A 12185-nucleotide genomic window follows, 5' to 3' on the forward strand; every position below is an offset into this window, starting at 1 on the left:
AGATATATCTTATAGTAACAGAGCTGAGGGGCTGTTCGCAGAGCGAGCTGAAGATGAATACCAGAGGACCTGCATCTCAGCTGAAGGACAGCATTCCAGTTACTGAACTTTCAGCAAATGGACCTTTTGAAAGTCATGATCATCTTCGAAAAGGTTTTCCTTGTGTGAAAAATGAGCTTTTGCCCAGTCATCTTCTTGAATTATGAGAAAAAAATTTCCAGCTCAACCAAGATAAAATGAAATTTTCCACACTGAGAAACATCCGGGGTCTGTTTGCTCCACTAAAATTGCAAGTGGAATTCAAGGCAGTGCAACAAGTCCAGTGTCTTCCACTTCTTCCACGCTCACACCTTTCACTGGATAATTTGAGGGGTAATAATGAGACCACTGGATTTGAATATACTCCTTTTTAAAATATATTTGTACTGATTTCAGAGAGGAAGGGAGAGGGAGAGAGAGAGAGAGAAAAACATCAATGATGAGAGAGAATCATTGATCAGCTGCCTCCTGCACACACTCCACTGGGGATTGAGCCCAAAACCTGGGCATGTGTCCTGACCAGGAATCGAACTGTGACCTCTTGGTTCATAGTTTCATGCTCAATCACTGAGCCACCATAACTGGGCTGAAGATACTCTTAATGACCCATCACAAAGTGCACTAATGGAGGAATCACACTTGATGGTGGGATATAAACTTGGTTTAGTGCAATGCAGTGTACTGACCATGGAAATGGAGGGGCTACATTTTGTTTACAGTTTTTTACTATAATTTTATGTATACAACATTAAAAGTACTGACACATGAGAACTGCTGTCAAAAAGAAAAGATATATCTTACATACCATAAAATTCATTCATTTAAAGTGTACAGTTCTGTGGGTTTTTTAGTGACAAGGTCATACATACAATGATCACTATTATCTAATTCCAGAACATGTTCTTCACCCCCAAAAGAAGACTCATTGGTAGTCACTTCTTATTCCCCACCAATCCTCTTTCCCCACCCAAGCTCTAGGTAACCACTGATCCACTTTCTGTCTCTATGGATTTGCTTATTCTGGACAGTTCATATAAACGCAATCATGCAGTTATGTATGTAATCTTTTGTGAGTGACTTCTTTCACTAAGCATAATGCTCATTATGAATAAGGTTCATCCATGTTATAGCACTTATCAATACTTTATTCTTTTTCATAGGCGAATAATATTCCATTGTATGGATATACCGCATTTTATTTATTTATACATCAGTTGCTAGGCATCTTGATTATTTCTAGTTTTTGGCTATTATAAATAATGCTGCTATAAATATTCATGTATAAGCCAAAAGGACACATGGAACACAGTGCTTAGCACATAGTAGGCCATCAATAAGTGTTCACCGAGTACAGGGGAAGTGTGTTGTTGTGGGGGCGTACCATATGCTTGGACAGTCAACAGAGTGTAGGTAGGACTGACATTCTCCTCTGGTAAGTCCGAAGGACGGGAACATGCACTAAGAGGGTGGTCACCCCATCTCTGTTTGGAAGCAGAGCAAGGGAAACAATTTTCCTCTGGAAGCAGTTTGGACTTTGCCTCAACATCTGAGTGTAAATACCTGGTTTATGTGACCTTCCCTATTCTGGGACCTATGAGCCCCTGAATCATAGCGGTGGGTGCTCCATGAGAAGCAACGCAGGCCATTTGGCACCCAGGCCGACTGCCATGGGCTTTCAACCTGAAATAGCAATGTGAAAAAGACACATGCTTTTTAAAAAAATTGTTAACACTATAACAGATGTCTCCCATCCCCTGCTCCTCCCCTCTTAGCCCTTCTTCACCCAGGTCCTTCCCCCACCTCCCGGCCTTCACCACACTGTTGTCTATGTCCATGGTCTATGCATATATGAATATATGTTCTTTGGTTAATCTCTTCCAGTCCCCCATAACCCCCACCCCTCTGAGATCTGTAAGTCTGTTCCATGCATCCATGCCTCTGGTCCTACTTTGTTCATCAGTTTATTTTGTTCATTAGATTCCACATGTAAGTGAGATCATATGGCATTTGTCTTGCTCTGACTTGCTTATTTCGCTTAGCATAATAATCTCCAGGTCCATCCATGCTGTTGTAAAGGGTAAGAGTTCCTTCTTTTTTTTTTTTTTTTAACAGCCACATAGTATTCCAAAGTGTAAATGTACCACTGTTTTTTTATCCACTCATCTACTGATAGGTACTTGGGCTGTTTCCAGATCTCAGCTATTGTAAATAACGCTGCTATGAACATAAGGGTGCGTATCTTCTTTCTGATTGGTGTTTCGGGATTTTTAGGATATATTGCCAGAAGTGGGATCACCGGGTCAAATGGCATTTTTAACTTTTTAGGAAACTCCATACTGTTTTCCATGATGGCTGCACCAGTCTGCATTCCCACCAGCAATGCATACATGCTTTATTAAGACGTTAAAAATACTACCCACTCCCCACCCTCCAAGTAATAAAAATCCTGTCCCTCGCGGACATTTCCATCCTTTGAAACGGTGCAAGCCACTGCCACTCTTCTTCTAGCTCCTCAAAGGCCTTGGGCCACCTGTGCCGCAGATTATTCCTCACTTAACCTTCCCTGGCCTTTCCAGTTCATTCAGGAGGTGTTTAATTACCTAGGATTCACAAGCTGCTCTTCAGGTGAGCCTCTCCTAATGGCCTCATTACCATTTTACACAAAGAGGTAGTCGCTGATGGTAACTGAGCAAACACGAGCGTGTGCCTTCCCACCTGCCCAGCTGGTCTGAAACCAGCCAAGTGGTCCTGGGCTCTTGGTGCCCCTGTGACCACTTAGGCCAAGACTTCTGAAGACCTCTCCTCACCCTGCAACATGCGGAAGCTTTTGTCAGCACTTCAAACTTGGGAACTTCAAGTGTATACACATCTGATAACTGGTGGTAGCATTTTGTCCTTTAAATAAAACTGAGGGAAGAAATCTAAGGCTCAAATAACCCAGTCAGACATCTAAAGCTGAGCTTGCTGAGTGCTCCTGGAGGGTCTGATCAGATCCCTGACATCGGGGTGCTTTGGGCGTAAGTTGGAGGTGGCGGAAATGCAGATGAGGATGGCGTCCTGCTGTAATTAGGCATCATAGGAGGCAGGCAGAAAACAAAGGGAAGGGAGTACAGAGTTGAATTCATCAGCGTCTCCCATTGTGGATACTACAGCATCCTCCAGCCAGCCTCCCAGGACAGATTCTGATGCTGGATCCCCGACTTCTCTTTTCATTTCCACCATTCTCATGTCTTATCAACACCACCCTAACTATGTTCTGAACCTGCTCTCTCAGAGCCCATGACCTTGGCCCTAGCCTAGGCCCTTCAGGACCATCAGTCTCTCTGTCCCAGACTGGTGGAGCAGTAGTTTCCTAGACAGGCTCTCTGCCTCCAGTTTCCCCTCAATGCCATCCACCCAGAGCTGTCCTAGTCATTTTGGGAAAACATGAATCTGATCAACTCAACCCCTCCTTCAGATCCTTCAATGCCCCCACCCTTGTCCACTGGGACCTTCAGAAACCATCCCAATTCCTCAGAGCAGCCTGAGGCTTTCCTCAGTTGGCCTGGCTTCCCTCTCGCAGCCCCATGGCAAGCTGTACTCGACTGATACTGAATTTCTATTAGAAGCACATATGACTGTCCAGTCAATACACGCACCGACAACTTAGAGGGAGCTGTCCCTGTCCCTTCCTGTCCTGCTTGAGAACATCTCTTCACCCTCCGAAAGACCAGCCAAGCGTCCACCAATGGGGCCGATGAAGTATGCTATACCACATCCTCACTATGAAGCACAGGATAGCTAACAGAATGTGGATGTAGTCTGTAAACTGACATGAAAGGATGGCCACAAAATATTGCCAAATGGGAGGAAAACACGCGAACTGCAGAGCAATATGTACAGCATGAAGCATTTAAGAATTATATATGTACATATCTGTAGTATAAATCTAAAATGCCATGTATCAAGCATTAACCATGCAGAGATGCTTTCTATTTTATGAACTTTTGATTGTTTTGATTATCCTTTATAAAAAAGCATATGTTACTTTTATAATAAAGAATTTAAATGAGGTATTTTTCTTTAATAGTCAAATTAAACACTGCCTTGGGTTAAGGGAAAGACGGAAGCCAGATGTCCCCTCATCTGCAAAGCCTTCCCTAACCCCTGAGACCTGGCTAATGACACTGCCTGGGCCCCTGGGACTGCATAGGTGATTCTTTGGTGAGTTGCAGTGTCTACCATCTTTCCTGCCAGACTCCGAGTTCCCAGAAGGTCCACAGGGCCTGGTCACCCAGCAGTTTCTTCCAAATGAAAGAACAGATGGCGAGTGTTCTGACCTCTTTGCAAGGCATTTCCAGTGGCTGAGCCTCTGCCTTGAGGCAGGTCTAGGATCACACATGGTCATTAGAAGAAAGTAGTCTTAGTTGGGTAGGGTTGGGGGAGAAACTGACGCTCATTCTGTCTGTCCCCTTATGCAGAAGGCCATCATTAAGATGAAACCCAAATTGCAAGGCAAATGGACCGGTGGTTGCTGAATGAGTTAACCTGGACAACTAGACCAGTCTTATACAACACTGCAAATGCAACATGTCCAATAACAAATGCAGCGTTCCCTACCCACCGGCTCCTGTTTTACCTGGCCACTGTAGGCTCTACCTCTCAGGTCTCCTGGCTTCACCTGCTTCTCTATCCCCCTGCATTCCGCACGCAGGGGAGAGTAGAGCTTGCACCACATAAGCCAAAGTCTAAGGTGAGAAAACTGGCTCCCCTACTCTCTTAGCCTTTCTGAGCTTCAGTTTCCTCTGCGGTGAAATGAGGCATCTGCAACCAACATGCACTGTGAGGACAGAAACATATTGGGTGTAAAATGGATAATGGATGTGGCGGACTGCCTAGCTTTTTGGTATCAGTTCAGACTTCATCTTTTACCTGGACTGCAACAGCCTTTCACAACTGGTGGCCCTTCCCCTATTTCCTTTTCGGTCCAATCCATCCTTTGCATTGAACTGTCTTCCTGAAACAGCAGGTTGAATCTTGTCACTCCCTTCCTCTAAAATCCGCAGTGGTTCCATGCTGCTAACGTAACGTGCACACTCCTTAGCATGACGTTCAAGGCCTTCCATGGGCCCGGCTCAAGCTCTGTTTCCCACGTTGTCTTCTCTTCAATTTCAGAGGCCAAGAAGTCATCCCTCGGCCTGGGATGTTCTTCATCCTACTCTCTAACAAAACCCTCCTATAAAAAAATAAATAAAAAATAACAAAAGGCCTCTGACTCTCTGTGATGTCCTGTCACACAAAGAGCTCCTTCCTAGGGCACACTGTCCTGGGCTCAGGCGGATGCCTCACCTTTGCAGGCCCCACGCTGAAGCTGTGCTGGGACAGAGCTGCACAGGACCAGGGCCCAGCTCCTGACATGCAGTTAAGCTCCCCCAGCCCAGCCCAAGTCAGCTTATTTCTGCTTCAAAAGGGGCTCCCGTGTTGTTTACATCACTGTCCTATCATTTAGCCTTTTGTACAACCAGAAGATTATATATCTTCCTCCCCACTAGAATGAAAATAACCCTTGCAATTCATACTGGCTCTCAACAAATACAGAATTATTTGTCACTTGGTAGTGACTTGAGGGGGAGGGAGGGGAGAATAAGATGGCATACTGTTCATCTGTCCTCCTCTAAGACTCTCCCATCCATCTCTTTCCATCAGCACTGGCACCTTAAGATCAGTCAGCAGCTTCCCTATGGCTCTGAAGACAAACACTAAAGTCCCAGCCTGGCCTGCAAGGCTCTGAGTGATTTGGCCCCAGCCCCTTTCAGATGCGAGGTTCCTGCATCCCTGGTTTTAGTCACACCCTCCAGGCCCTAGTTGCACTGGCCTCCCTCACACCCCAAGGCCTTCACATAGGCTAGTTCCTCTGCTTGGAGAGCTCTCACTACCATCACTCCCTAGAATTCAGCACCGTCCAACAGGACTTTCCGTAAATAATCTAGCATATGTGTGATCCAACGTGGCAGCTGCAACTGAGCACTTGAAATGTGGCTAGTGTGACTCAGGAATTGAAATTTTAAATTTTACTTCATTTAAATCAATTTAAATAGTCATGTGGGGATAGTGGCTAGCATGTTGGACAACGCAGGGTCCTAGATCAAGTACTACACATCCTTCAGATCTCAGCTCCAATATCACTTCCTCAGTCTGACCCCCTCAGACTAGATAGCGGTGCCCCATTTTATATTCTCACTATACATTTCCTTTAGGGACACACAGCGATGTGCAACAATCCAATGTCTGTCTCTCTCTTCTATTAGATCGAGCACTTAGGAAGGCAGGGACCATGAGCATCCTCAGCGCGGAACCTCAAGTAGAGGGACAGTTCTTCTAAATGTCTGGCTCAAGTCAGCCTGTGCAGGGGCCTCTGAGGAGGTGCATTACTTGCTCAGTGTCAGATTTGGAGTTTAAAGATTTTTGTTGGACAATTCAGACACCCAGCAGCAGCTGGGAGGGGGCAATAGAATTACACTTTCATTGTGCCTTTAAAAAATGGCCCTCAAGGACTAAGGTAAATGGATTATTCCTTTCCTGAATAAAGCAGGTGTCAGGGCTCTGTTACAGGGTCTCCTGGAAGATGTCTGGGTGTGGACAGGGGCGGAGGGACTACTTACTGCTGCGCTGTCCTTTCCTTGGGGCACATCTACACCGGCTCCCCCTGCTGTCTTCGCACAGACAGGGGGTTATCTACCTGTGCCTCGATTAGTTCTTGCCTTGATTAGAAGCAAAAAGTCTTGCTATGTAAAGGCAATCCCACTTCATTCTCTTTCCCCGTAATAGTTTCTGGGAAAACCAGGAATTTACCAGGAAAAAGGATCAGGAACTAGCATTTATGAAGCATCCCACTAGATACCCACTGCCGTGGCAGGTGTTTTCATACCCAGCACTGTATGGAAATTTCAGCACCACTGTGCTAGGCAGGAGTTATCCCCATTACAGAGATGAGGAAAGTGAGCCCCAGCCTCACGTCACACAGCCGGTAGCTGGTGGCTGGTGCAGCAAGGGGCAGAGGCCAATGCCAAGCCCAAGCCTCTCTTCCTCTGAAGTCGGTGTTATTCCATTATTTCTCACTGTTGCCAGGATTTCTTAGGTTAGCAAATTGGGTTTGTCCATGATACTGGTTTATTTCCCCCCAACTTAATATATGTCCATTATTGCTTCCTCTCACTCCTTGCTTTTCTGTTTCTTGAGAACATGGTTGTACCTTGACCTCAGTTGGCTTTAATTGCTTCTTCTGCATCCCATTTTCCCCTCAAAGTTACTGTTCTCCATGGGGGAGTGGGGACTGTGCTAGTTAGGCGGCGCTCGGAGCTGGAGCTGGCTCTGACCTCAGGGGCCCAGGTCTCTGCTCCCTCTGTCTCTCCTGACATCTCACGGGCTGAGTATTAAGTCAGAAAGTTAGAAGCAAGCATTACAATACTAAGCAGCTTTTTTTTTTTTTTGGCAGACAAAAGGATTAATTTTCATTATGTGAAGGCTACTTCACTTTGTGCTGTAATGGCTGTGTTGAGCATGCTATGAACAAACTAAGTTCTTAGGACAATATTCTTGGAGTAAAAAATACAATTTCAAAACAAAAACAAAAAGACCCATTTCCACTATCTGCCAAATAAAGCTCGGGAGGAGTGTGGCACAAACACTGCAGCTCTCCCCACGTGTTAACCCCTACCTCAGCATTTTATCCTGAGACACACAGCAGCAAAGACTTGCATTTTTCTATTTGTAAAGCTTATCTTCCTCCATACACTTTTTTATTTTTGCCCAGAGGAAGTGAAATTGTCTTTGTTTTCCCTATAAAACAATTTAACTTCAAAACACACACACACACACACACACACACACACACACACACACACACCTTTCTTAATGCAGCTGAAAATCTGCCCAAGCTCTAGGAAGATGGACTCAAAGTAAATGTGTATTTAAATTACTAGGTGGTCATTCAATAAAAAGATTATTTCTAACCAAATATGTGCATGCACGTATGCCTATATATATATCTATATATCTATCTATATCTATATCTATATATATATGTGTGTGTGTATATATATATATATATATATATATATATATATATATATATATCTGGGAGTGTTTTCAAAGAAGGGTTTTCTCCCCATACTTCTGGCAGTTTTTAAGTTTAAAGGTCAGATCTACACCATCACCATGTTTCACAATGCAATCTGTGCAGTGCCGCGTAATGAAATGGTTCAGTAAAGGTGCTCGTGGAAATTCTTTTAATTAGGTCTAAGGCTTTTCAGTTGTCAACATGAATAAACCAAGAGCCATTCTCTTGCAAACACAATACGCAAAATAAAAATGTAAGTTACCTTTGAAAAAACAGAGATGCTCTTGCAAAAGGAAAGTTATACATGGATTTTTTCTTCTTTACAACATACCCTCTACCAATTAAAAAAACACACACCAGATCTTTCAACAACGACATGGACAGCAAATCAAAAATAAAGGGGCTGCTCTATTTCTAATGAACTAGGACACCATGCCTGGTTCTAATGAAAAGTGTTTGGAAGAAGACTCAAGTTAATCATAACTAAAATTGTTTATCAAGAGACTAATGGCTTTCTTTGTGAGCAAAGGCCACCTTTCCATTTAACTACAATTAATTCCACAGATCAGTGGTATTTCAGTCAGACATGTGATATTCCATAAGGACTCCTGCAAATTGAATGTTATCTATTAAAAATGCACCAAAATGCACTTTTCCCCTCTGCACCACTATCTGAGGCCCAAAAGCTGAGCATATCACAGCAGGAACATCAAGACTTGCTTTTCAAAGCTGTGTTGACAAAATAAACTACTTGGATTTGGATTTTTTTTTTTAGCTGTCAGTTCAAAGCTGAATCTAGGGATTGAAATATGCAAAATGAAAACTCTAAGAAAATGGTAAGGTTGTTTGGAGAAGTTGGATTGTATTTGCATTGAGTTCTGATGGAAAAAACAAAACTAAATAAAGGACTCAAATCACCTCCAGTTCAGATTTACAGATACAAGTTGTTCATAAAAGCCAGTTGGCCTGAGAATTGCCATGGAATGGGGGAATCAAATGGAGAAATGGCAGCATGTAATAAGCAGGTGTAATAAATCAATGCATTGACTAATTAACCAATTACTGAATGAATGAATGTGTAGCAAACCCTGAGCATGAGGTACATACAATACCCAACAAATAATATGTTGGTTTACACTGGATTCCAATGGACCTGAGTTCAAATCCTGAGTCAGCTGCTATTAACTGGATGGGGTAAAGTAACTACCATTACTTTTTAAAGGATTGTTATGTAGATTAAATATTAAGCTTTTCGCCAAGGCCAGCATGGCTTGGTTGGAGTGTTGTTCTATACAAGGAAAGGTTGTGGGGTTCAATTCTCAGTCAGGTCACATACCTACGTTGTGGTATTGATGGTACAGGAAGGCAACCACTCAATTTCTCTCTCTCTCTCTCTCTCTCTCCCTTCTACCCTCTCTAAAATTAATAAGCATGTCCTTGGGTGAAGATTTAAAAAATAAGTCAAGCCCAGACAGCATGACTCAGTGGTTGAATATTGACCTATGAACCAGGAGGTCAGGGTTCGATTCCCAGTCAGGGCATATGCCCAGGTTGCGGGCTTGATACCCAGTGTGGGGCATGCAGGAGGCAGCTAATCGAGGATTCTCAATGATCACTGATGTTTCTATCTCTCTCCCCCTCTTCCTCCCTCTCTGAAATCAATAAAAATATATTTTTAAAAAAGTCAAGATTGCCAATGCACCAAGCACAATGGCTGGCACACAGTTGAAGCCTAATAGGTGGTGCCTATTCTTCCATGCTAGCTCAACTCCAAAGTCAAAACTACCCAAGCCATTATTTTAGCATAAAAAACGAATGATGGGCTCACAATGAACATTTTCTAGGGCATCAATTACTGAAATGTCACTCATTATGCTAAGCCTGGTGGGTTTATTTAGTGACCCGAACTCGGGTGTGTATTTGGGAGTTAATGAAGTGCCTGGTGTTTACACAGATAAAAGCAGGATTTGTCTCAGCAGCAATCTGGGCTGAATGGATATAGATCTCCTAGCTTAGGGATACGGCCAGGACGGATCCAGGGTGGATCACATGGATGCAGCCACATGGAGTGAGATATCTCCCAAGGGGATTTGGGCATCTCCACCTCCTCAGGGGAGAAAATACAGGAAGGGGGGGTGGGAAGTGTGTATAATAGATGTGTTTCACAGTGTCCCTGCTGTGATGAACAACTTGATCCACTTACAGTTCCAAACACATGATGCATAAAAGAGCTGACAGAAATTCAATTCTTCAAAGAAAAGCATCTGCTCTCTAGTGGGAACGGCCAAATATTAAGCAGTTTTAAGGCAGGGCAAAGACCTAGAGGAGCACACTTCATTATCTGGATAGCCAGAGTAGAGAAATGCAGAGGATTACAAACGAACGAAAAAGTAGCCGAGATTCCATGCATTAATTACCCAGAGTAAAATGATTCAAGTTGAATCTTTGTTACGACAAATATTAAACCCAGCTGTGTTTATGTAGCAGTTGTGAAAAAGAAGAAAAAAAGAAATCCGTGTACAATATCTGTGAGCTCTGCCAGTTAATTGAATTTGCTGGCAGCACTTCCTCTACCACGAGCCAAACATCCTCAAAGATAAAATGTAGCTTTTAAACAGACCTGGGGAAAACGGAATCAAGAAATTTCAACCATTAAAACACAACTCTTTACTGGTATGAAAGTAAAGTAAAATTCAGTAATGAAAGGAAGGAAGTCTCTTAAACATTTACTGCATTCCAAAGCTTGGAGCTGCGGTTTATTGCTGAGGTCTCTTCTGATGTCCCACAGTGCTCCTGCTCCAGCGTCTTTAATGAAGTCCCATAAACTCCCATAAAATACTCGATTGTTGACAAATCATGCACACACACTCAGGGCAAGGCCCACTGGGCCACGATGCTCCTTCCCTTCCTGCCTGAAATTAGTAAGTCATGGGGTGGACACTCCTGGTGAGTGGTCCAACAAGAACAGAGACCTCCAGGCAATCCTTTTAAAGGATGAAGGATGAAAGACTGGACACCTGTAAGAATTCCTTTCAGCAAACTGTCCCCTGACCCCAAGTCCAATATCAGTAGTTTGGGGTGAGGGGCATCTTTGGCCAGATTCTCAGAAGCAGAGAAGCAACCAGAGGTTGGGTCCAACACTCAACCTTCAGTCTGGGACTCAGTGCAGTGCAGATCTTATCCCATCATTCCTTGGCTTAATTATCTTAGTTCAGTGGTTCTCAACCTTGGCTGCATGTTAGAATCACCTGGGAATCTTTTTAAAAATCCTGATTTCTGGGCCTCATCCTCCGGAAATTCTGTTTCTTTGTTATGGGGTGAGGCCACAATATTAGTAACAAAGAAACAGAATTTCCGGAGGATGAGGCCCAGAAATCAGGATTTTAAAAAGATTCCCAGATGATTCTAATGTGCAGCCAAGGTTGAGAACCACTGTCTTGGTTGATTCCCCACTGCCCAAAATATGAAGCTCAAATGTGTGTTTTTAACAGAAGGCCACTCCTAATCTGGTCCCTCCTGTCTACTTCTTTGGTTTCACCTTTTGTCCCTCCCAACCACCCACCCTATGTTCCAGCTGGACTAAACGATTAATCCCTGCCCAAACACATCCACTTTTGTTCACACCTCCAGCCTCTATTTGTTCTGTTCCCGCCTCCCAGTATGCTCCTCTCTCCTTTTCCAGGAACAGAGGCTGTTTCCTGCACATCTCCATGTTCCTAAGGCCCAACACATGGAGCCTACAGCCAAAAAACTCTTGGCTGGAAAAATAATCTCCATTCCTGAACTGGCTGTAGATCTGCCCATTTGGGATACTGAACCAGAAGTGTCCGGGGCTCCTGCAGATGGAGGCGAAGCTGCTGGTGTGAAGTGTAAGCGGGTAGGAAAGCAGCAAGAGATGTGCCAGGAGAGGGAGGCAGACTGGATCATAAAGGGCCATATTCTGGAGTTCGAATTTCACCCAGAGGGAGAACAGGGAGCCATTAAACGGTTTAAATAGGGGAGTGATATACGCATGTTCCATAATATTCCTTCATTTATAGCAAGAGAA

General features: G+C 43.8%; 1 protein-coding gene and 1 pseudogene across 2 annotated transcripts in view; one reads left to right on the forward strand and one right to left on the reverse strand.

Moving 5' to 3' along the window:
• DENND1A (DENN domain containing 1A) overlaps positions 1-12185 on the reverse strand; it is a 465733-nt gene that overhangs the window by 141840 nt on the left and 311708 nt on the right. The gene's annotated exons all lie outside the window — the stretch shown is intronic.
• On the forward strand, positions 42-12134 carry LOC308528410 (proteasome maturation protein-like; annotated as a pseudogene). Its single transcript has 3 exons — positions 42-399; positions 632-717; positions 11820-12134. The product of its transcript is annotated as a proteasome maturation protein-like (transcript).

This window comes from Myotis nattereri (assembly GCF_964212035.1).
Source record: "Myotis nattereri genome assembly, chromosome: 12".
Classification (NCBI taxonomy): Eukaryota; Metazoa; Chordata; class Mammalia; order Chiroptera; family Vespertilionidae; genus Myotis; species Myotis nattereri.